At 39.0% G+C, this 24,969-nt stretch overlaps 1 protein-coding gene across 1 annotated transcript in view; it reads right to left on the reverse strand.

The window, feature by feature from the left end:
• The window catches only part of LOC122224483 (olfactory receptor 10AD1-like), a 109,437-nt gene that overhangs the window by 74,659 nt on the left and 9,809 nt on the right, over nucleotides 1-24,969 (reverse strand). Inside the window, exon 2 of the mRNA XM_042946371.1 lies at nucleotides 13,580-13,802. The gene's annotated coding sequence lies outside the window, so the exon portion shown is untranslated. The remainder of the gene's footprint in view (nucleotides 1-13,579; nucleotides 13,803-24,969) is intronic.

Raw genomic sequence — 24,969 nt, forward strand, 5'->3', positions numbered from 1 at the left:
TCTCCTGTTGTTGGATAATTGGGTTTCTAAATTTTCATTGTTATAAGTAAGTGAACATCTTGTACACATATCCTTGACATAGCTGAACAATGATCTCTGTATGATAAATTCCTAAAAGTGGAAGAGGGTCTGTTTTTTCATATCCAACAATCCCTTACATAATCAGAGGAGCAAAAATCAGAAATTAATAGAAACTTTTTAACATGGTCTAGAGCAAGACATCTGAGCTAGAGAGGAGAGAGATCTTTGTGTATTTTCTAAACTGGATGTAGACATGCAAATTAGGAGCAGATCTGTACTCCCAGCTCCCACCCCTATTCTTACAAATTTAGGACTCTGTTCAGTAGTACCTTGAGATTAGAGCAAGGGTATGAAACTGAAAACTGGAGGGGAATTCATAACAGTGCATCCCAGCCTTGGGGCTGCTCGCTCTAGTCCCTACTCCAGTTACTCTCACCCTAAGCAGCTTAGTAGCTTCTTTCCCCTTTTCTTTCCTCCAGACCTTCCCCTACCTTATTGGAAGGCAGGGATGTAGAGTGGCTGAAGGGAGCTCTTCCACTGACAGGAAGTGCACGGCATTTTTCAGAATTAGTATTCATGGACGACATTATGATTCTGGATGTTAGTGTTATCTGTCTTATCCCCATTCATTTATTCATTCCACAAATAGACTTAGAATGTCTGTAATTTGCCAGGCAATGTTCTAAATGCCAGGGATGCATCAGTGAGCAAGAGCCAAAACTCCCTGTCCTTGTGACACTCTATTCTTGTTATTGAGTGAATGACTATACAGGACATGCCAATATGCAGATTTATTATGTCAACCATGAATACTAATACATTCAGAAAGTCACTTCTACTGCATTCCAGAAATTCTCTCTGGCTTCACCCTAGTCCCCAGAAATGTCCAAAATATTTGGCCCTCATACTCTTGCTCTAATCTCACAGATCCTTACATCCACTACTCCAGGCTTAACTTCTTTACCTGCATGATGACCTGCCCCAGGAAAATGCATACCTCAGTCCACTTCCATTAGGCTGTTAGGCTTAACCATTGTCCAGAAACTATTTAGGCACAGCAAATTTAGAAGCAAGTCTCCCGTTCTCCCCTTTTAAGATTACTTTATTTTTAAATAGATAATATAGACAGGTGATTATGTCTCCAGCCTCTAAATTTCCTTTTCCAGAGGTAACCAGTGTTTCCACCTATTTGTGTATCATTTCAGGAAAAAAAATGTAAATGTAACTAATATTGAGTGGAGCTATCTCTGTTGCTCAAGAATTGATGCCTAGGGCCTTTAGTGAGGTAGAGAGGTACTGAAATCCTCATGTTCAAAAGAGATACCACCAAAGAGCTAGCCACATTTGGGAGTCAGATACTCCCTCCAGGTTCAATAAGGTGCAGACAAACTAGTTTTCCCACACTCAACTATCTACTCCATGTTTCCCAGTTCATAAAAGCAAAAGACTGGGGAGGGGAGAAGAAAAAATTATCAGAGTTGCGATGGCTTAGAAAAGATTTGTGGCTTTTCCCTCCTTTCTCATAGAAGACAGGGCAGCTTCCTCCACCATCACACCAAGAAGAGTAAGGAGGGAGGTCCCAAGAAAATTCCCAGTAGGTTTTGGGGAGTGTATTTAGAAAGGGGGAGGCAAGTGGATACATCCCTGCTCAGATGCTCACAGATGGTGGAACTGATGATGCTACCGTCATAACTTTTGTGGGGAGCTTGTCATATTTATATGTTCCTAAAGAAGTATGCCTACCATTTGCCTTAAAATATCTGGATGTGAGAGGCTTGCTGGAGTAACCTGAGCCAGTAGGGCAATAAGGGGCAATGGAAATACGATGGTTGATTTTATGTGTCAATTTGACAGGGTCACAGGATGCCCAAATGTTTGTATTTCTAGGTGTATCTGTGAGAGTGTCTCTAGAAGGGATTAACATTAGAATAGCTGGACTGAGTAAAGAAGACTACTCTTCCCAACGTGGGTGTGTATCAATTTGTTGAGGGCCTAAAAAGAATAAAAATGTAGAAGAAAGGAGAATTCACTCTGTCTGCTTGAGCTGTGGCATCAGTTTTCTCCTGCCTTCGGATTGCAACTTCTATCATTGGTGCTCCAGTTCTCAGGCTTTTGGATTCAGACTGGAATTATACACCACCTTGCCCGTGTCTCCAGTTTGCAGGTAGCAGATTGTGAGACTTCTCAGCCTTGATAATCCTATGAGCCAATCCTCAAAAATCTCTTAAGATATATACTATACTATTAATCCTTATCCCAGCCTTCCCCAAAGGTAACTATGGCCTTTTTTATCAGAGTAACTGTGCACTAGGGAAAAGGAAATAATTAGATCTTTCAGAGACTACTAGACACTAACCCTGAACTGACACAACTTCCAGGAGACTCAAAATGTCACTGTGGTCCACCAGTCAGAAAAGGGGCTTATAGAGGTTAGGTAATCAATGGAGTTTTAGCTCAGATTCACCTCTCAGAGGGCGCAATGGGTCACCAAAAACTATCCCGTGGTTATTTCTCCATTTCTAAAATGCACAGTCAGCAGCTGGCAGAATCCTCACACTGGTTCCCTGACCTGTGGAGTGAAGGCTATTTTTCTGGGAAAGGCAAAATGGAAGCCACTAGGAAAACAGTAAATCAAAGGCAATGTCACACTCCTGGAAGGAATACAAAGATTAGTGCCACCACCAAGAACTTTAAAGATACAGGGGTGGTGATTCCCACCACATCCCCATTCAACTCTCTTTTGTGGCCTCTGTGATAGATCCCGAAAATGAAAATGGATCATCAAAAACATAACCAGGTGTGGGGCGCCTGGGTGGCTCTGTTGGTTAAGCATCCGACTTCGACTTCGGCTCAGGTCATGATCTCACGGTTTGTGAGTTCGAGCCCTGCATCGGGCTCTATGCTGACAGCTCAGAGCCTGGAGACTGCTTCGGATTCTGTGTCTCCCTCTCTCTCTCTCTGCCCCTCCCCTACTTGTGCTCTGTCTCTCTCTGTCTCTCAAAAATAAATAAATAAATGTAAAAAAAAAACAAAAAGCCTTAACCAGGTAGTGACTCCAACTGCAGCTGTTGTACCAAATGTAGTTTCATTACTTGACCAAACTGACACATTCCTTGGTTCCTGATATGCAGCTATTGACCTAGCAAATGCTTTTTCTTTGTATCTCCTAGTAAAGATCATAAGAAGGAGTGAATGATTAGGAATGAATGTTGCTTTCAGCTGACAATGCCAGCAATACACCTTCACAGTCTTACCTCAGAGATATATCAACTCTCCAACCCTATGTCATAATTTAGTTCACACGGATCTTGATCACCTTTTCCTTCCATAATATATCACAGTGGCCTGTTACATAGATGTTGTTATTGAAAGTTTGAAATTTTCTTTTTTCCTTGGATTGAAACAATTGTTTTATAATGATAGTAAGGATTTTCTTAGCAATGTCTTCATCGTGATAGTCAAGTGGAAAAAAAAAAGCCTATGTTTTCATGTTTATACATGACACGTTAGAAGCCATGGAAATTATATAATCTTTAAAGACATCATGCACCCCTTGCCTTCACGCCTTAGCTGACCTTAGTCCCTAGGGAGCATGCCAGCCCCCTTTATTAATCCTCCTCCTCAACACAGAGCTAACTCCATAGGTGGAGTTAGGACTCCCCTTGGAAAACGATGTTACTTTTTCCTCTTTGTAGGCATACCTGGGAGTATATGATCCAAAATTTAGATTTGGGGATCAGGGGAAAGTGAGAGCTCCCCCATAAGCCTTGAGCCTAAGCAACACTTGCAAACACAGAATTTACTAGAAAGTCTTACACTAGGAGTTTTTAGACACTGACTCAACCAATTAATGATTCTCATTCTGTCAATTCTCTTTACTTCTGGGTCTAGGATAATGTCAGTGATGGACAGGGCCAATGAAATTTCAGAAGATCAATATTAGATAAGGCTGAAGTCTAGTACTATCCACAAGATTTGTCACTAATTCCCTCACATGAAATGTGTCCACAATCTAGGTAGTTCCCTATTTTAAAATTCATTACTTTTTCTTTCCTTAGCTTGATGTTATTCTCAGATAGTAGAAAGACAAATAGGTACATAAACATAAAAATACACAAATATAAGTAAACATGAGATTTAATACTTGAAGAATGTGGTCGTATATTTCCTGACTCCTGTGCTATTTGACACAAAAACCAAATCTCTCTATAATCCAAGTAGTTATTATGTAAGTGATGAAAAGGGGTCTAGTTAAAAGGAAAAGAGCAGGCAATAAGTAAAAGAGGTGGAAGTCAAAAGGAAGGTAAGAAGTTTGTTTAAGGAAAGATAGGAATAAGCAGAAGGGGCAAGGACTTCCTGTTGGCAGTTTTTCCCTTAATGATGTATCATTGTTCAAGTATTTCTAGTAAATTCATGTAATTCTTTTCCTACTCATGGGCCATTCACTCTAATTTATATCAAACTAAGGTCAATTCTTGCTTCATAAAACTAAGCGAGCCCAGATCATTATCCAGTGAAACAATATCTCAATGTCTCTTGCATGAGGGCCTTTTAGTTCTTCTTTAAAGAGAAATTTTGCTCTTCCATGCTTCCTGGAATAAAGTCATACCCAAGTCCTCACACAGTCATATTTGTGGGCTTCCTCCTTTACCCATTCATAAGGGGCAGTGAAGAACAGGCTACTACACCACTGTATTCTCTACACCTTTAAATATATGGCATTCAGCCTTATATTTATTGAGCATCTACTATGCCCCAGACACTCTTTTATTTTTTATTTAAAAAAAAATTTTTTTTAACGTTTATTTATTTTTGAGACAGAGAGAGACAGAGCATGAACAGGGGAGGGGCAGAGACAGAGGGAGACACAGAATCTGAAACCGGCTCCAGGCTCTGAGCTGTCAGCACAGAGCCCGATGCGGGGCTCAAACTCACGGACCGTGAGATCATGACCTGAGCCAAAGTCCGCCGCTTAACCGACTGAGCCACCCAGGCGCCCCCACTCTTTTAGATGCAAGAATTGCAGCAATGAAGAAGACATTCTTACAGATCATAGATTCTGGAGGAAGGGTAAGTCGATTAACAAATCAGTAGGTAAACAAGCAGGACATCATTCAGATAATAACAAATGTTACACTACCTTAGATCAGGTGGTCAGGGAATGACCTGAGACAAGAATGATGTGAAGGAGCAAATATGAAGATTTTGGAACAGAGGGTTCCAGGCTGAGAGAATACAAAGTGTCAAAGTGCTAAGGTGGGAATAAGCTTGGTGAGTTCAAGAAACAGAAAGACTAGAGTGACTGGAGCAGAGTGCAAAGGGCAGAGAAGTAGCAGGGTGGCCAGAGGACAGATCATGTAGATCAGAGAAAGTGTCTGAATTTCATTTTACATGTATAGGGAACAGAATTCTCTAGAGTAGGATTCATAAGAACTTCATCACAGAGTACGGTAAATTAAGAACTGCAGTCACTGGCAGAGTCAGTTCCTTTTTGATTGAACATTTCTTTTTGCTTTCAGGATAACTTATTATATATCTTGTATGATGTCACCTTTTTGGAAAAACTTCTTAAGAATAAAAAACTTCATTAAAAAATAAGGATTTCTGGGTAAGGAAGAACTTCACTGACAGTTAAACATTAATATTCAATTAATAAGAGCTTTTCAAAAACAAATACATTTATTCTTACAAATAGAATCTACTTAGGTAATTACTAAAATATATTCATGAAGAATACATTCTTAAATAAAATCATAAGAATTCTTCGTATTCTAGAACATGTTCTTATTATTTTCTGTTTTTATAATCTTTCATCTCCTCTCTCTGCTCCTCAGTATCTAGCTATGGTACCAAGAGATGGTGTAAAGAAAACAGAACATTATTTAAAATGCTATTAGGCAACAAATGATTTTTTAAAAACTTTAAATAATAGTAAATAGCTAAAATAAAGAGGTAAATTTGTTGGAGTGCCTGGGTGCCTCAGTCAGTTAAACGTCTGACTTCAGCTCAGGTCATGATCTCACGGTTCCAGAGTTGCCGCCCGCGTTAGGCTCTGAGCTGACAGCTTGGAGCCTGGACCCGGCTTCAGATTCTGTGTCTCCCTCTCTTTCTTCCCCCTCCCCTGCTCATGCTCTGTGTCTCTGCCTCTCAAAAATAAATAAAGATTAAAAAAAACTTTTAGGAGGTAAATTTGTCAAAATGATGATTTCATGACAATGCAGCAAACTGGCCATTTGCTTTTGTTGCACTGGCATCCTATATATTGTTAATGAATTAATTGAGGGCTAATAAGAGAGGTCAAAGTTCATGGAAGCCAGAATATTGTAGTTTGAATACAAACATCTAATTTAGCAGAAGGATTTTTTTGAAAGATACAAACCTACAGAGTAAACAAAAGATAAAACATCAGCACAATATATTTTAGAAACTGAAGGCAGATAGATGCATGGTATCTGATTTTGCAGAACTAAGAAAGACAAATTCCAGGCCACCAGCTAGGCAGGGGCATGGGGCTAAGAACAAATTGTGATGTGCAAAATCCTCTGGAACTGAGAATGAAAAGTGTGGAGTGAAGGCTAAAATGGGAAGAACTAGTTGAAAGTTACTTAAAATTTTTTTTTAATCCTTCATCCTTTCCCTCACTGCAATAGCTCTGAGACCATCTCTTACCCATCCTAGCAGAAAATTGGATGTTTATTCTTTGGAGGAAGTAAACAGAGTGATTTTGTCTCAGCTACAATAGTTCTATTTGAAGGCATTAATATTACCCCAAAAATAGGGGGATTAAAGAAAGATATGTTTCCTAGATGTTAAGATTCTCAGATCTCCTCTCCCATTTAACTCCCAGAGTGCTGGCAGCCACATCTTTAGCCTCCAAGTAGAAGACCAGAAGAGTCTTCTTTGATGAATCAGAGCAACCAGAGAGGAAGGACCTAAACGTATTGATATCAGGACTTCCTAACCAAAGACCCAACCAGTGTAACCAATAAAAAAGCTCATAGTTAACAAGTCCCCACTAAAGCATTTTGGAATTTCAATCTATACTTTAGCCTTCTACTCTACATATGAACAGACAACGAAGTATTACCAGGCAAATGAGAAAACTTCCAATATGAGAAATAAAGGCCAAATCAAACTAATAGTAACAAAGGTGGGCGGGGAGGCAACTTGGAGGAAACAGAGAATGTGCATAGAAAAGAAAACCAAAAGTCAAAATTCACAGACACTTAGAGGATGAAATGCATCCATGAAGCAAATATAGGATGCTAAGAAAAGGAATATTTAGAAGACAAATGAAGGGCTCTTAGAATTAAATATGATATAGAAACACAATACAAGAGTTGGAAAATAGTGTCTCTCAGGAAGTGAGGCAAAGAGCCAAAGAGATTATCATATGGGAGGAAATCATCATCAAAATCATTTAAAATTTTTTTCTTAGAACCAAACGATTTCTTAGAATTTCATGAATTTCCAGATCGAAGGGTCCACAAAATGCTCAGTGTGATAAAGAAAATAGAAATACACCACAGTATATCACTGTAAAACTACAGTACACTGGGACAAAGAGAAGATTTTGTAAGCTTCCAGATAGATAGAAATATAGAAAAATAGATAAAATAGGTAAGATAAAAAGAATCAGAAACAGAAATGCTTCTCAAAAGCAACTCCAGAATCTACAAAATAATGGGTAAATACCACAGAAAAAGAATATATCCAACCTAGAATACTAAACCCAGTGAAACTACCAATCAAATGTGAGGGTAGAATAAAGACATTTCTGACATGCAAGTTCTTACTTTTACCTCCCATGCACTTTTTCTCAGAAGATACTACAGGATACTTTACTCCAAAAAAAGGGTGTAGACTAAGAAAGGAGTAACATATGGGATGCAGAACATAGGAGATCCCACAAGAGAGAGGTGAAAGAATCCCAATGACGAAGAGATATCCTAAAATGAGAATTACGTACCAGACTAGAGCAGTGTGATTCAAAAGTCATACATATTAAGTGCTGCTATCCCAATTCCCTCTGTCATTATGCCATTTTTAAAATCTTGACAAAGCTACTAGTAAGTATATTCCATCAGAAAAAAAGGAAGCCATGAGATCCAAGAAATTGGTAATTCAAATCAGGACAAAGCCGAGGGGAATTCTTAGGATAGCAGTAAAGGGAAGTCTCAGAATCACAGCTGCACAGCAGGATCAAAGGAGAAGAATAAATCTCTAGGGAGAGCCTCTCTCTCTCTTTCTTTCTCATTTACACACACACACACACACACACACACACACACACACAGACACACAGAGACACACACACACACACAGACACACACACACAGGCACACACACACACTGGAACTGATAGATTAGCTGATGAAGTTGCCCTTGTGGGAATCTGTAATGAAAAGTTTTTGGAAGACAAATGTCAGAAGAAATAGCAATTGGTAAAGGAAAATTTATGTAAAAACTGTGAAAAGATAAAGCAATTACCAATGTTAGTGAAGAGGTAAGAACGTAATCACAGTACATTACAATAATCTAATAGAATATCTGGACAGACAATAATAATGTAAATACTGAATGCTGACTTAACCAAAAACTGTATATAACTCTACTGGGAAGATGGGGAAAGAAAAGTAGAGAGTTATGGAAGCACAGCAAAGCTATATTTTCTCTACCATTCCTATCTATCATAATTGGAAGTCAAAGGACAATGTCAAAAATAAATGAATGAAAAAGATATTTGGAAATTTGTAGATAGGCAAACAGAGATATATGAAAGCCAGAAGACACAGCTAGAAAAGAAGTCCAAAGTTGTTGTCTCTGGGTAGGAAGACTTGAAGAAGTAAGAAGGAGTGGGGTGGAAAGCCATTATATTTATAGTAAGTCTTTCAATGTTACTTGACTTCGTTCTTATTGCACGTATTACGTTAATCAAAATTGAAAGTAGTATTTAAAATCCCTGGGTTCCCAAGGGATACAGGAGTACTAATGCATAGGGGCACTTGTACCCCAATGTTTATAGCAGCACTCTCAACAATAGCCAAATTATGGAAAGAGCCTAAATGTCCATCAACTGATGAATGGATAAAAAAATTGTGGTTTATATACACAATGGAGTACTACGTGGCAATGAGAAAGAATGAAATATGGCCCTTTGTAGCAACATGGATGGAACTGGAGAGTGTTATGCTAAGTGAAATAAGCCATACAGAGAAAGACAGATACCATATGGTTTCACTCTTATGTGGATCCTGAGAAACTTAATAGAAACCCATGGGGGAGGGGAAGGAAAAAAAAAAAAAAAAGAGGTTAGAGTGGGAGAGAGCCAAAGCATAAGAGACTCTTAAAAACCGAGAACAAACTGAGGGTTGATGGGGGGTGGGAGGGAGGGGAGGGTGGGTGATGGGTATTGAGGAGGGCACCTTTTGGGATGAGCACTGGGTGTTGTATGGAAACCAATTTGACAATAAACTTCATATATTGAAAAAAAAAATATTAAATATTGTCACCCTTGAAAAAAAATAAAATAAAATCCCTGGGTTCCAAGAGAGATCATAATGCCTGATTTTGGCCTATATTTAATCGGATATTCACTCTGAATATCCAGCTTGATATCCCCTTTTAAATGCCCACAGTTTATACCCCACTCTGTACTTCCCAAATGCACAATGAAATCTTATGAACATAGAATAGGAATGAGCAAACTACAGCCCTCAGGAAAAATTGGCCTGCCACCTGTTTTTATATGAACTGTGAATAAAAGTGGATTTTCCAATTTTAAATGGTTGAAAAAAATCAGAAGAAGAATAATATTTTGTGACACATAAAATTATATGAAATTCATATTTCAATGTGCATGCTTATTTGTTTACATTTTGTCTATGGCTGCTTTTATGCTACAGTGACACAGTTGAGTAGCTGTGATAGTGACTATGGATAGCAAAGTAAACAATATTTACTATCCGGTCCTTTATAGAAAATGTTTGCCAACTCATGACTTAGAAGCTTAGTAAGACAGGATAGGTATATGTAGGACCATCTATCCTCTATTAGCACTATTCTGAAATCACATTCCAGAAATACACACACATATAAACAAATGCATACTATGAACTATCAGAAAATCATCTTCCCTAGGTTCACCATTGAAGCTTTTTGTCAGATTTCATCATAGCAATTCCCTGGCAGTCCCCACTTCCCAGCATTATGATTTCTGAATTAACGCATAGCCTGTCATCTTCTCAATAAGAAACAAAGAAAAACTTACTTAGGGATTACATTGAATGTGTAGATTTCTTTGGGTAGTATAGACATTTTAACAATATCTGTTCACCCATTCCATGAGCATGTAATGTTTTTCCATTTCTTTGTGTCTTCTTCAATTTCTCTCATAAGTGTTCTATAGTTTTCAGAGTACAGATCTTTTACCACTTTGGTTAGGTTTATTCCTAGGTATCTTATGTTTTTTGATGCAACTATAAATGGGATTGATTTCCTGATTTCTCTTTCTGTTGCTTCATTTTTGGTGTATATAAATGCAACAGAATTCTGTGTGTTGATTTTATGTCCTGTGACTTTGCTGAATTCATGTATCAGTTCTAGCAATTTTATAGTGGAGTCTTTTGGGTTTTCCATGTGGAGAATCATGTCATCTGTGAAGAGTGAATATTTGACTTCTTCCTTGCTGATTTGGATGCCTTTTATTTCTTTTTGTTGTCTCATTGCTGAGGCTAGGACTTCCAGTACTATTTTAACTAACAGTGGTGAGAGTGGACATCCCCGTCATAATCAAAATAACACCATCATTTTTCACAGAGCTAGAACAAACAATTCTAAAATTTGTGTGGAACCAGGAAAGACCCCAAATAGCCAAAGTAATGTTGAATAAGAAAGGCAAAGTGGAAGGCATCACAATTCTAGACATCAAGCTATATTACAAAGCTGTAATCATTAAGACAGTATGGTACTCGCACAAAAACAGACACATAGATCAATGGAAAAGAATAGAAAACCCAGAAATGGACCCACAACTATATGGTAAACTAATCTTCGACAAAGCAGGAAAGACTATCCAATGGATGGATGCCTGGATAGCTCAGTTGGTTAAGTGTCCAACTTCAGCTCAGGTCATGATCTCACCATTCGCAGGTTCGAGCCCCACATCGGGCTCTCTGCTCTCAGCCCAGAACTCGCTTCAGATCCTCTGTCCACTCCCTCTGCCCTTCCCCTGCTTATGCGCGCTCTCTTTCTCTCAAAAAATAAATAAACATTAAAAAAAAGAGTATCCAATGGAAAAAAGTCTTTTCAACAAATGATGTTGGGAAAACTAGACTGCAACACGCCGAAGAATGAAATTGGACCACTTTCTTACACCATACACAAAAATAAATTCAAAATGGGTAAAAGATCTAAATATGAGACAGGAAACCATAAAAATCTTAAAAGAGAACATAAGCAGCAACCTCTTTGACATCAGCCATAGCAACTTCTTACTAGACATGTCTCCTGAGGCAAGGGAAACAAAAGCAAAAATGAACTACTAGAACTTCATCAAGATAAAAAAGCTTCTGCACATGAAAGACACCATCGACAAAACTAAAAGGCAGCCTATGGAATAGGAGAAGATATTTGTAGATGACATATGTGATAAAGGACTAGTATCTGAAATACATAAAGAACTTACCAAATTCAACACCTCAAAAATAAATAATCCAGTTAAGAAATGGGCAGAGGACAGGGCACCTAGGTGGCTTAGTCGGTTAAGTGTCCGACCTCAGCTCAGGTCATGATCTCACAGTTTGTGAGTTTGAGCCCCACGTCGGGCTCTGTGCTGACAGCTTGGAGCCTGGAGCCTGGAGCCTGCTTTGGATTCTGTGTCTCCTCTCTCTGTCCCTCCCTGACTTGTGTTCTGTCTCTGTCTCTCAAAAATAAATGAATGTAAAAAAAAATTTAAAAAAAATGGGCAGAAGACATGAACAGACACTTCTCCAAAGAAGGCATAAAAATGGATAATAGACACATAAAAAAATGCTCAACATCACTAATCATTTGAGATATACAAGTCAAAACCACAAGGAGATACCACTTCACACCTGTCTGAATGGCTAACATTAACAACTCAGGAAACAACATGTGGGCGAGGATGCAGAGGAAGGGGAACCCTCTTGCACTGTTGGAGGGAATGCAAACTGGTGCAGCCACTCTGGAAAATAGCATGGAGGTTCCTCAGAAAGTTAAATACAGAACTACCCTAAGACCCAGCAATTGCACTACTAGGTATTTATCCAAAGGATACAAAAATACTGATTCAAAGGGGCACATGCACCCTAATGTTTATAGAAGCACTAACAATAATAGCCAAATTATGGAGACAGCCAATGTCCATTGACTGATGTATGGATAAAGAAGATGTGGTATATATGTACAGTGGAATATTGCTCAGCCATCAAAAAGAATGAAATCTTGCTATTTTCAACAATGTGGCTGGAACTAGAGTGTATTATGCTAGGTGAAATAAATCAATCAGAGAAAGGCAAATACCATTTGACTTCACTCATATGTGGATGACCATAGAGGAAGGGAAGGAAAAATAAAAATGAAATAAAAACAGAGAAGGAAGCAAACCACAAGAGACTCTTAACTACAGAGAACAAACTGAGGATTGCTGGAGAGGAGGAGGGTGGGGGAATGGGCTAAGTGGGTGATGGGCATTAAAGAGGGCACTTGTTGCTACCATTTTTTTTTTTTGAGAGAGAGAGAGAGAGAGCGCGCACACATGCGTGCAAGCGGGGAAGGGGCAGAGGGAGAGAGAGAATCTCAAGCAGGCAGCCTCCATGCCGAGCACAGAGCTCAACATGAGGCTTGATCTCACAACTGTGATGTCATGACCTGAGCCAAAATCAAGTCCCTTAGCCGATTGAGCCATCCAGGAACCCTAAGGAGGGCACTTGTGATGAGCACTGGGTGTTATATATAAGTGATGAATCACTGAATTCTACTTCTGAAACAAATACTACACAATATGTTAAATAACTTGAATTTAAATAAAATCTTGGAAGAAAAAAAATAAAAGATGTTATTTGAAAAAAAGGAAAAAAAAAAAAGAAAAACTTACTTAGGACCTGACTGTAAGAAAATTGGGTATACCATCTTTCGGTCTCTAGAATTACTATCATCAGGAAGAGAAGGAAACTAGGAAGGTGAGTGATCTAGAGAAGAAGAAAGTAATTAGAAATAAGGAATATTCTTACTTTCTTCATTACAATAGGGTCTATCTTCCCAAAGGTAATATTACTAGGAAAATGAAAACTGAAATGTATTTTTTATGTGTTTTTCATCCTTGATTTGAAATCTAGATCTGTTCTCCATAAAATTGATTCTAGAAAGATAGTTTGCCTTCAAGACCATCTATTGCTCTGCCCTAGGATGGTCCCAAACTGAATTTGCTTCTCAGAAAGTGAGAGTAAGAAGTTTGGGTTGAGGGGAGAAGGAGAAAGGTCATAACCTGTTTTCTGTCTATATTGGGCTTAAATAACAGACATTTCTACTCACTTACCTGGACTTTCCCTATTCCTCCAATCTGGGATATAGATATTGTGACTCCTCTTCTTAGGAAAGTTCTTCAAATTATGGTTTAGTTTTCTGTACTGGGGAAGTCAGTAATGCCAATTCCATCGAGTTTCTGGTCCTATTTCTGTATTTAGACTTGAAGACCATTCCTTGTTGCTATAGAATTCAGGGTTAAGACTTCTTGGAAAACTGGCTTGAGATGCATAGACCTGAGGAAAAGAGAAGGGGAAAGAGAAAATAGAGTCCTGTTTTCAGGGGTTATTAGGGATATTAAATAAATTTCCAAAAGACTTTGGCCTAAACCTAAAGCTAGGATCTCCTGAGATATAGGGTACTGAGAGTTAGAAGAAGGACCTTCCAATCTCTACTCAACTTTGTTGTCCCGTATTCATGCTTTCTAGTTTCATGTATTCCCATCATGACCTCTTCTATGCTACAGTAGTTGATAGCTATAAGCAAAGAGACAAATTAAAATTAGAGGTATAGGGCCTTAGGAAAGAATCACAAACTTCTCTAAAAAGATTAGAGGCCCAAGAGAAATACAAATCTTGTAACACACAGCAAGGATACTGGCCCAAAGATACATAAATCTCTTCCTCACTGCTGCTTGTTGTTTTCCTTTTTGGAAGAAAATCCTCAAGAATATTTTCCAGTATTCCACATACTTAATTTGTGTGTGTCCTTATGGGAAACCAAGAGCCAATGAGCTCTATTCCTTCTCTTCAACTCTGCCCTTCTAGATTCCCTCTCTCGTGGATAACCCAAGTGCCCTATCTCACCTACTATGTGAACTTCCAGGACTCTTTCTGCAAGCTTTCTCTTATGTCATGGTTACAAATCCTCATCAATTTTTGGACTCTGCTACTGAACACATACCTAGATATCCTTGGGCAGAACATTAAGAATCTGCTCCTGTCCTTCCCGTATGTGTTCCTTGGTGTAATTTTGACTTCAACCCCTCAAGGCATAACTGCCAGAATTGAGTCAGAGCTAATTCAAAGAAGCTATGGAAAGAAATATTTGGGCCGAAAGAGCCCCCATTTATGCTGAACTCCTGATTCCAGGGAGGATGTTCCTGAGTTTCAACACAGGTTACTCTTCTGTCTCCAATGCCTGGCCATTATCTAGCTTGGAGGACAACTGTAGGCCAGGGGAAAAGCCATCTTTTAAGAAAATAGATACGGACTCTCAGAAGTCCAGCCTGGCATATACAGGAACTCTATGGAAATTAAACACCATCTTAATTTACATGCTGGCATTCCAAATTCTGACTACACACCTCCTGCTAACCATTCCCTCAGAAAAGAGATTTTCCCCAGAACTTCCTCTAAATACTTCTTTTTGTGTTTCTTTTTTTTTTTTATTTTTTTTTTATTTTTTTTTATTTTTTAATATATGAAATTTACTGTCAAATTGGTTTCCATACAACACCCAGTGCTCATCCCAAAAGGTGCCCTCCTCAATACCCATCACCCACCCTGCCCTCCCTCCCACCCCCCATCAACCCTCAGTTTGTTCTCAGTTTTTAACAGTCTCTAATGCTTTGGCTCTCTCCCACTCTAACCTCTTTTTTTTTTTTTTTTTTTTCCTTCCCCTCCCCCATGGGTTTCTGTTATGTTTCTCAGGATCCACATAAGAGTGAAACCATATGGTATCTGTCTTTCTCTGTATGGCTTATTTCACTTAGCATCACACTCTCCAGTTCCATCCATGTTGCTACAAAAGGCCATATTTCATTCTTTCTCATTGCCACGTAGTATTCCATTGTGTATATAAACCACAATTTCTTTATCCATTCATCAGTTGATGGACATTTAGGCTCTTTCCATAATTTGGCTATTGTTGAGAGTGCCGCTATAAACATTGGGGTACAGGTGCCCCTATGCATCAGTACTCCTGTATCCCTTGGATAAATTCCTAGCAGTGCTATTGCTGGGTCATAGGGTAGGTCTATTTTTAATTTTCTGAGGAACCTCCACACTGCTTTCCAGAGCGGCTGCACCAATTTGCATTCCCACCAACAGTGCAAGAGGGTTCCTGTTTCTCCACATCCTCTCCAGCATCTATAGTCTCCTGATTTCTTCATTTTGGCCACTCTGACTGGCGTGAGGTGGTATCTGAGTGTGGTTTTGATTTGTATTTCCCTGATAAGGAGCGACGTTGAACATCTTTTCATGTGCCTGTTGGCCATCCGGATGTCTTCTTTAGAGAAGTGTCTATTCATGTTTTCTGCCCATTTCTTCACTGGGTTATTTGTTTTTCGGGTGTGGAGTTTGATGAGCTCTTTATAGATTTTGGATACTAGCCCTTTGTCCGATGTGTCATTTGCAAATATCTTTTCCCATTCCGTTGGTTGCCTTTTAGTTTTGTTGGTTGTTTCCTTTGCTGTGCAGAAGCTTTTTATCTTCATAAGGTCCCAGTAATTCACTTTTGCTTTTAATTCCCTTGCCTTTGGGGATGTGCCGAGTAAGAGATTGCTACGGCTGAGGTCAGAGAGGTCTTTTCCTGCTTTCTCCTCTAAGGTTTTGATGGTTTCCTGTCTCACATTCAGGTCCTTTATCCATTTTGAGTTTATTTTTGTGAATGGTGTGAGAAAGTGGTCTAGTTTCAACCTTCTGCATGTTGCTGTCCAGTTCTCCCAGCACCATTTGTTAAAGAGACTGTCTTTTTTCCATTGGATGTTCTTTCCTGCTTTGTCAAAGATGAGTTGGCCATACGTTTGTGGGTCTAGTTCTGGGGTTTCTATTCTATTCCATTGGTCTATGTGTCTGTTTTTATGCCAATACCATGCTGTCTTGATGATGACAGCTTTGTAGTAGAGGCTAAAGTCTGGGATTGTGAGGCCTCCTGCTTTGGTCTTCTTCTTCAAAATTACTTTGGCTATTCGGGGCCTTTTGTGGTTCCATATGAATTTTAGGATTGCTTGTTCTAGTTTCGAGAAGAATGCTGGTGCAATTTTGATTGGGATTGCATTGAATGTGTAGATAGCTTTGGGTAGTATTGACATTTTGACAATATTTATTCTTCCAATCCATGAGCAGGGAATGTCTTTCCATTTCTTTATATCTTCTTCAATTACCTGCATAAGCTTTCTATAGTTTTCAGCATACAGATCTTTTACATCTTTGGTTAGATTTATTCCTAGGTATTTTATGCTTCTTGGTGCAATTGTGAATGGGATCAGTTTCTTCATTTGTCTTTCTGTTGCTTCATTGTTAGTGTATAAGAATGCAACTGATTTCTGCACATTGATTTTGTATCCTGCAACTTTGCTGAATTCATGTATCAGTTCTAGCAGACTTTTGGTGGAGTCTATCGGATTTTCCATGTATAATATCATGTCATCTGCAAAAAGCGAAAGCTTGACTTCATCTTTGCCAATTTTGATGCCTTTGATTTCCTTTTGTTGTCTGATTGCTGATGCTAGAACTTCCAGCACTATATTAAACAACAGCGGTGACAGTGGGCATCCCTGTCGTGTTCCTGATCTCAGGGAAAAAGCTCTCAGTTTTTCCCCGTTGAGGATGATGTTAGCTGTGGGCTTTTCATAAATGGCCTTTATGATCTTTAAGTATGTTCCTTCTATCCCGACTTTCTCAAGGGTTTTTATTAAGAAAGGGTGCTGGATTTTGTCAAAGGCCTTTTCTGCATCGATTGACAGGATCATATGGTTCTTCTCTTTTTTTTTGTTAATGTGATGTATCACGTTGATCGATTTGCGAATGTTGAACCAGCCCTGCATCCCAGGAATGAATCCCACTTGATCATGGTGAATAATTCTTTTTATATGCTGTTGAATTCGATTTGCTAGTATCTTATGAAGAATTTTTGCATCCCTATTCATCAGGGATATTGGCCTGTAGTTCTCTTTTTTTACTGGGTCTCTGTCTGGTTTAGGAATCAAAGTAATACTGGCTTCATAGAATGAGTCTGGAAGTTTTCCTTCCCTTTCTATTTCTTGGAATAGCTTGAGAAGGATAGGTATTATCTCTGCTTTAAATGTCTGGTAGAACTCCCCTGGGAAGCCATCTGGTCCTGGACTCTTATTTGTTGGGAGATTTTTGATAACCGATTCAATTTCTTCGCTGGTTATGGGTCTGTTCAAGCTTTCTATTTCCTCCTGATTGAGTTTTGGAAGAGTGTGGGTGTTTAGAAATTTGTCCATTTCTTCCAGGTTGTCCAATTTGCTGGCATATAATTTTTCATAGTATTCCCTGATAATTGTTTGTATCTCTGAGGGATTGGTTGTAATCATTCCATTTTCATTCATGATTTTATCTATTTGGGTCATCTCCCTTTTCTTTTGGAGAAGCCTGGCTAGAGGTTTGTCAATTTTGTTTATTTTTTCCAAAAACCAACTCTTGGTTTCGTTGATCTGCTCTACAGTTTTTTTAGATTCTATATTGTTTATTTCTGCTCTGATCTTTATTATTTCTCTTCTTCTGCTGGGTTTAGGCTGCCTTTGCTGTTCTGCTTCTATTTCCTTTAGGTGTGCTGTTAGGTTTTGTATTTGGGATTTTTCTTGTTTCTTGAGATAGGCCTGGATTGCAATGTATTTTCCTCTCAGGACTGCCTTCGCTGCATCCCAAAGCGTTTGGATTGTTGTATTTTCATTTTCGTTTGTTTCCATATATGTTTTAATTTCTTCTCTAATTGCCTGGTTGACCCACTCATTCGTTAGTAGGGTGTTCTTTAACCTCCATGCTTTTGGAGGTTTTCCAGACTTTTTCCTGTGGTTGATTTCAAGCTTCATAGCATTGTGGTCTGAAAGTATGCATGGTATAATTTCAATTCTTGTAAACTTATGAAGGGCTGTTTTGTGACCCAGTATATGATCTATCTTGGAGAATGTTCCATGTGCACTCGAGAAGAAAGTATATTCTGTTGCTTTGGGATGCAGAGTTCTAAATATATCTGTCAAGTCCATCTGATCCAATGTATCATTCAGGGCCCTTGTTTCTTTATTGACTGTGTGTCTAGATGATCTATCCATTTCTGTAAGTGGGGTGTTAAAGTCCCCTGCAATGACCACATTCTTATCAATAAGGTTGCTTATGTTTATGAGTAATTGTTTTATATATCTGGGGGCTCGGGTATTTGGCGCATAGACATTTATAATAGTTAGCTCTTCCTGGTGGATAGACCCTGTGATTATTATATAATGCCCTTCTTCATCTCTTGTTACAGCCTTTAATTTAAAGTCTAGTTTGTCTGATAGAAGTATGGCTACTCCAGCTTTCTTTTGGCTTCCAGTAGCATGATAAATAGTTCTCCATCCCCTCACTCTCAATCTAAAGGTGTCCTCAGATCTAAAATGAGTCTCTTGTAGACAGCAAATAGATGGGTCTTGTTTTTTTATCCATTCTGATACCCTATGTCTTTTGGTTGGCGCATTTAATCCATTTACATTCAGTGTTATTATAGAAAGATATGGGTTTAGAGTCATTGTGATGTCTGTATGTTTTATGCTTGTAGTGATGTCTCTGGTACTTTGTCTCACAGGATCCCCCTTAGGATCTCTTGTAGGGCTGGTTTCGTGGTGACAAATTCCTTCAGTTTTTGTTTGTTTGGGAAGACCTTTATCTCTCCTTCTATTCTAAATGACAGACTTGCTGGATAAAGGATTCTCGGCTGCATATTTTTTCTGTTTAGCACACTGTAGATATCGTGCCAAGCCTTTCTGGCCTGCCAAGTTTCAAAGGAGAGATCAGTCACGAGTCTTATAGGTCTCCCTTTATATATGAGGGCACGTTTATCCCTTGCTGCTTTCAGAATTTTCTCTTTATCCTTGTATTTTGCCAGTTTCACTATGATATGTCGTGCAGAAGATCGATTCAAGTTACGTCTGAAGGGAGTTCTCTGTGCTCTTTTTGTGTTTCTTACTTTTATACTTTTTCAAACACAACTCAGGGACATTTGGGGACCTGAAGCTCAAAATCCTTGAACCCATGTACCCTTCACCATGTGTTAAGTGCTTTACTCTGATAAAAATCTCATGTGTATTCGACCCCAGCCTGATGAAGTATCAGTACTCCCATTTAATAGATAAGAAAACTCAGAGAAGTAATTTATGTCAGATTTAATGATCAAGCTGGGACTTGAATCTAGGCTTTCCTAAGGCTAAGACCTCTGCTTTTTCCAAATCCCATGCTGCTGATTATCATTGAATTAGGAATTCAATTTCTGAAGGTATCTAAGAAGAAAATAATAAAATCCTCTAACTCTATCATTTCATAGGTTAGCTTAATGTTTATTTATTTTTGAGAAAGTGAGATAGGGCATGAGTGACAGAGGGGCAGAAAGAGAGGGAGACACAGAATCAAAAGCAGGCTCCAGGCTCTGAGCTGTCAGCACAGAGCCTGAAGCGGGGCCCGAACCCACGAACCGCTAGATCATGACCCGAGCCGAAGTCGGACACCCAACCAACTGAGCCACCCAGGCGCCTCTCATAGGTTAGCTTAGAACTTATAATAATAATAATCACTACAAGGAAGAGGGGACATAAAATAGAAGGGATAATACAGCTTAGGTTAGAGCATAGGACACATTTGAATATGTCTACTTTACCAATTTCATGGGTCCCAGGCTCCTTATCACTGGAGATTCAGTTATTCCTCACAACCCAAAGCTCATGGGAAAGGTAAACTTACTTTGTAGAGCCAACTTACATAAGAAACTCCCCAGATGTAGGGACATCCATTTGTCTAGGCAGAAAGCCAGAATTCTGACGACACTTTTCCCTGACACTACCTCTCTAGCCTTTATTCATTCTCAGAAGTTTGAGAAGCTGATCTCCACACCTCATTGGCTTGCCTGTAGGTAAGTCATTGGAGAATGAGCCCTGGGTACTAGTTTCAATGCTGTTGCTATGCCATGGTAGGAGCTTGATTGAGCTCATTATCTCTCGGTTTTTTTCTTCAGTGAAATGAGGGAGTGTTCAAGAGCTACTATGGGGAGTCAAGCAATGGGAAAGGACAGACCCATAGATCCTCTGACCCAAACCATATATTTCTTCCCTTCAAGTCGGTACCCCATAATGGGTGATCACTTTTACCCTCAGAGGCCTTTACCATATTAGGTTCCACAAAGGCCACAAACCTACTGACTTCTTTGTGCCAAGCACTGTGCTAAGCATCTTCACAGACTTGAGTTTTCCCATTAGCACTCTCCGGGGAAAAAGAAACAGAAACCAAACACAACCTCACTCCCTCACTCCAATGCTTAGGTGAGCAAAATAAAACTCCTAGTCGGTTTCTGGAACCCTCAGCAGTTTCAAAGAAAGAAACTGAAGGAGAGCAGCCCCTGATCTTCAGGAGGGTGAAATTTAGGAATCTGTCAAATTCTACCCCAGATTGTCTGTAGCCATCATCTCACCCATTTCTTATTCTATGTCTCATTAATAAGGAGCACAACAGACTCTTCCTTCTGAGGCAAATGACTGAGACAGTCCTGGGGCTGAGTGGCCTCCTAGTCCCATTTAAGAAGCCCTGAGACTACATTCCCCACAAGCTACGGCTCCACTTCCGTCTGCAGATTCCCCCTCCCCACCAAGGGGGCGTGCATGCTCTGACCCATCGGATGGTTCAGATTAGACTCACCCAGCCTTCAGAATATGGGAAAGTACTCAAAAGGTAGGTACTTTCGGCTTTTACCCACTCTTGGCACCTAATCTTTCTCCAGCACCTCTTGCGGTAGCCTCGGGACCCTGCATGGTCCCTTGGTCCTGATGCCTGTGGTACCTGGAGGACAGGAGTCCACTACGTTATGTCCCCTCAGTCTTAATGCAAGAGGGAGCCAGATCTCCCAGGAAAGGGATTTTGCAAAACTGCCCGGAAATTATTTATGCAGTTTGCATAATTTTAGTTTTAAGTGTAAATAGGTGGGGAGAAAATTATGAAAGGGAGTGAGGCAAGCAGTCAGTTTCTTAGCCATTGGAAAGCATAACTGAGGGTACAGACCTGAAAAACCCGCCCCATTGCCATGGCAACAACCCAAGGACTACAATTTCTGGTTTCTTTCATTCTCAAATCCAATCTCAAATACACCGATAAAGGCCCACCAAATAAGATCTGGCCTTTGCTCTCCAGGAGATGAAGTAAGGAGAATAGGCGGTCAGTTGATAAATATTAAACTTCTACTGTGTAGGCAACATACCAGACATGGAAGTAAAACAAATAAATGCTGCCCTTGCTTTCAAGCAAACTAGTCTAAGACAAGTGATGATTGTTGTGATGTGTGCTATGGGAACAAAACACAATGACTCCTAACCCATACTGTTGAAATGGAGAGGTAGAAAGAGTCAAGGAAAGCGACCCAGAGAAAGTGATGGGTGTGAATAAAGTCCTAAAGTGTCCCTAGATTTGGAAAGAACTTCAGCCTTCATTATCTACACACAAAGTTAAATCCCAGATGGATTAAAGAATGAAACAATAAAAACAACTTTAAAAATATGTAGGATACTATTTTTATGACCTAAGGCAGGGAAACAAGTCACAAAACTAAGAAGCCATAAAGGAGAAGACTGATAAAACAGACAACATAAAATTAGCAACTTATCAACAATAGAAGATACCATAAACAAGGTTAAGAGATAACAGAAAGACAAGGGGAAAGTATCTGTGTCATGAATGAGAGCAATCAATATCTAGAGGTTTGTGTCCACCAGCCAAAAGTGCCAGGAAACCTGTAGGTAAGCAGAGTCGGATTTTTACATGCTGCAGCAAGAGAGACTATGCACCATGGGGAACCTGTGGGGGGTTAAGAGTGGATTAAGAGGAATTGGCTTGTGATTTGGGCTTGTGTTAAGTTTGGGGAGAGTCTGACAGAACGTGGGGCAATTCCATGATTGGATAATTTAATTATCCAGAGGTGGGAGGACCTGAATAGAGCTGAAACTGTAATTGATAAAGCAGTAGCAGGCCCTTGTATTAGCTGGGAGAAGGGGATGTTTGGTCATTTTTTTGTAATTTGCACAGTGTTATTTTTATCTGTGCTCAGACATGATTACAGACTGGTAGTATTTTTGTCTTGCTCCAACAGAGTCACAAATAGCCTTGTTTGATGTAGGTGTTCTCTGAAATTGTTTCTATTAAGTAGGGAACTTCTGGGCCTAGGTTCTAGTTATAGGCTAGCTTCTATCTGACATTCTGTCATTTTCTTTCTTGTAGAATGTAAAGACCTTCTACAAATCAATAATAAAACAATATAAAACATTACAGAAAAATAGAAACAATTCACAAAAGAAATACAAATGAAAAATTAAACACATGAAAGGATGTTCAACTGCACCAATGGGAAAATGCAAATTAAAACAGTAAAACACTATTGGCATTAATTTAAATCGGTTCAGCCCTTTCAGAGAGCAATTTGACAATATCTACCAAGACATTGTATGCATACACCTTTCAACCAGGAATTCCATTTCTAGAGATCTCTCCTAATGAATTATATGCACATGTACACAAAAAGGAATATAAAGAGACTTACTGTAGCATGTTTGTAATAGTAAAAACTGTCAAAGGGGCATAATCAAATAAACTCTGGAATATTGTAATAGGTATATTAGCAGGCACTAATCCAGACTAGCTGACTTGGCCAAATGATTGTCAAAATACAGTACCTATACAGAAAAGAGCTCATATGGGAATGCAAGATTTTCTAAAAGTACCCAGACTCTCTGACTTATTTTAAAATTCTATGAGGGCTTGCAAGGGGGAGTCTGGTTACTCTTATGTACAAGTGTTGCCAGCCTTCTAAACTGATTTAGTGACCTTGGTGACATGTTAATACTGCTTTAAAAAGCTCTTGTTATTTTTAATTACCGAGTAATGTGAGCATCAGGCCCTTTTATTTTATTCCTGAGCCTTACTCCATTCCTGAGCTTTCTTACAATTCTGGACTTTGCCAGAGAGTGTCATGGTTTGGGCAAGGTTTGAAGAAGAATAAGGTCAGGGAGGAATGTATAATAAATTCATAGGATGTATAATCTATTCAATAAAATATTTAAACTGTTTCTATTGACTTAACTTTCACTGAAGGTTAATTTTAATATTTCCACTTTCTTCTGGAATATCTCCTTTTATTAACTCAAATGTAGAGTGCCCAAAACCAAATATATCACTTCCTCTCACAATGAGCCATTATTTAATAATTAACACAGAACTTTCAGAAGATCAAACTCTAGGCCTATCCTGTTCTCACTGCAAAAAGACCAAAGCCTAACAAGCCCTTCTTAAATTTTGACGAAAGTGTATTCCATAGTTGCAGATCTCATCTGACCTTATCCAAGTAACTCCACCATAAAGAAGAGAATGAAAAATGTAACAAAGGAGCAAGTTCAAGAAGGATCAAGTGCTAAAGACAAGTGAGGACAACAGGACTCAGGCATATCTCAAGGTTACAGTGTGGTAAGGATTAGGCTCCAAATGAAATTGCCACATAGACTTTGAAGTGATTTTGTAGAGAGAGATAAGAATAAGGGCTTCAGTAGGTTGGCTGAAGGAGTTCACTGTATAACACTATGATGACAGGTAAACTTGATGGTAGAAAGCCTATGAATATACTCAAGAGTTTAGAACCAATTAGAAGATACAAGCAAAGCACAGTTGCTGTAATATGACTGGATCCAAACAGTATTATAACTAGGTTAATGTTACAGCTCTTGAGAGTGTTAGGAGATAACACTGTTAGGAGAATAATAATAGTGATGATAATAATATATATTATAGCCAAACTTTCTACATGCCTAATATGTTGCAAGGCTGTAAGTACTTTATAATCATTCATTTAACCAGTATTTATTGAACACCTAGTGTGTGCTTCTCAGCACAATACTAGTTGAGAATAGGGTGGTTAACAAGTCAGAGAAGATTCTTGTCTTATTGGGGTTTTTGTTTGTTTGTTTCAGGTGTAGCATTTAGTGATTCACCACTTAAATACAACTCCCAGTGCTCATCACAAGTGCCCTCCTTAATACCCACCACCCATCTAACCTATCTCCCTGATCACCTCCCCTCCACTAACTCCGTTTGTTCTCTATAGTTAAGAGACTTTTTTCTGGTTTGCCTTTTTCTTTCTTTCCCCCTATGTTCATCTGTTTTGTTTCTTAAATTCCACATGAGTGAAATTATATGGTATTTGTCTTTTTCTGACAGACTTACTTAGCATAGTACTCTCTAGCTCCATCGACATCATTGCAAATGGCAAGATTTCTTTCTTTTTGATGGCTGAGTAATATTCCATTGTGTATATATACCACATTATCCATTCATTAGTCGATGGATATTTGGGCTCTTTCCATAATTTGGCTATAGTTGACAATACTGCTATAAACATTCAGGTGTATGTATCCCTTCAAATCAGTATTTTTGGGTAAAT

The sequence above is a fragment of the Panthera leo genome, chromosome B4, assembly GCF_018350215.1.
Source record: "Panthera leo isolate Ple1 chromosome B4, P.leo_Ple1_pat1.1, whole genome shotgun sequence".
NCBI lineage: Eukaryota > Metazoa > Chordata > Mammalia > Carnivora > Felidae > Panthera > Panthera leo.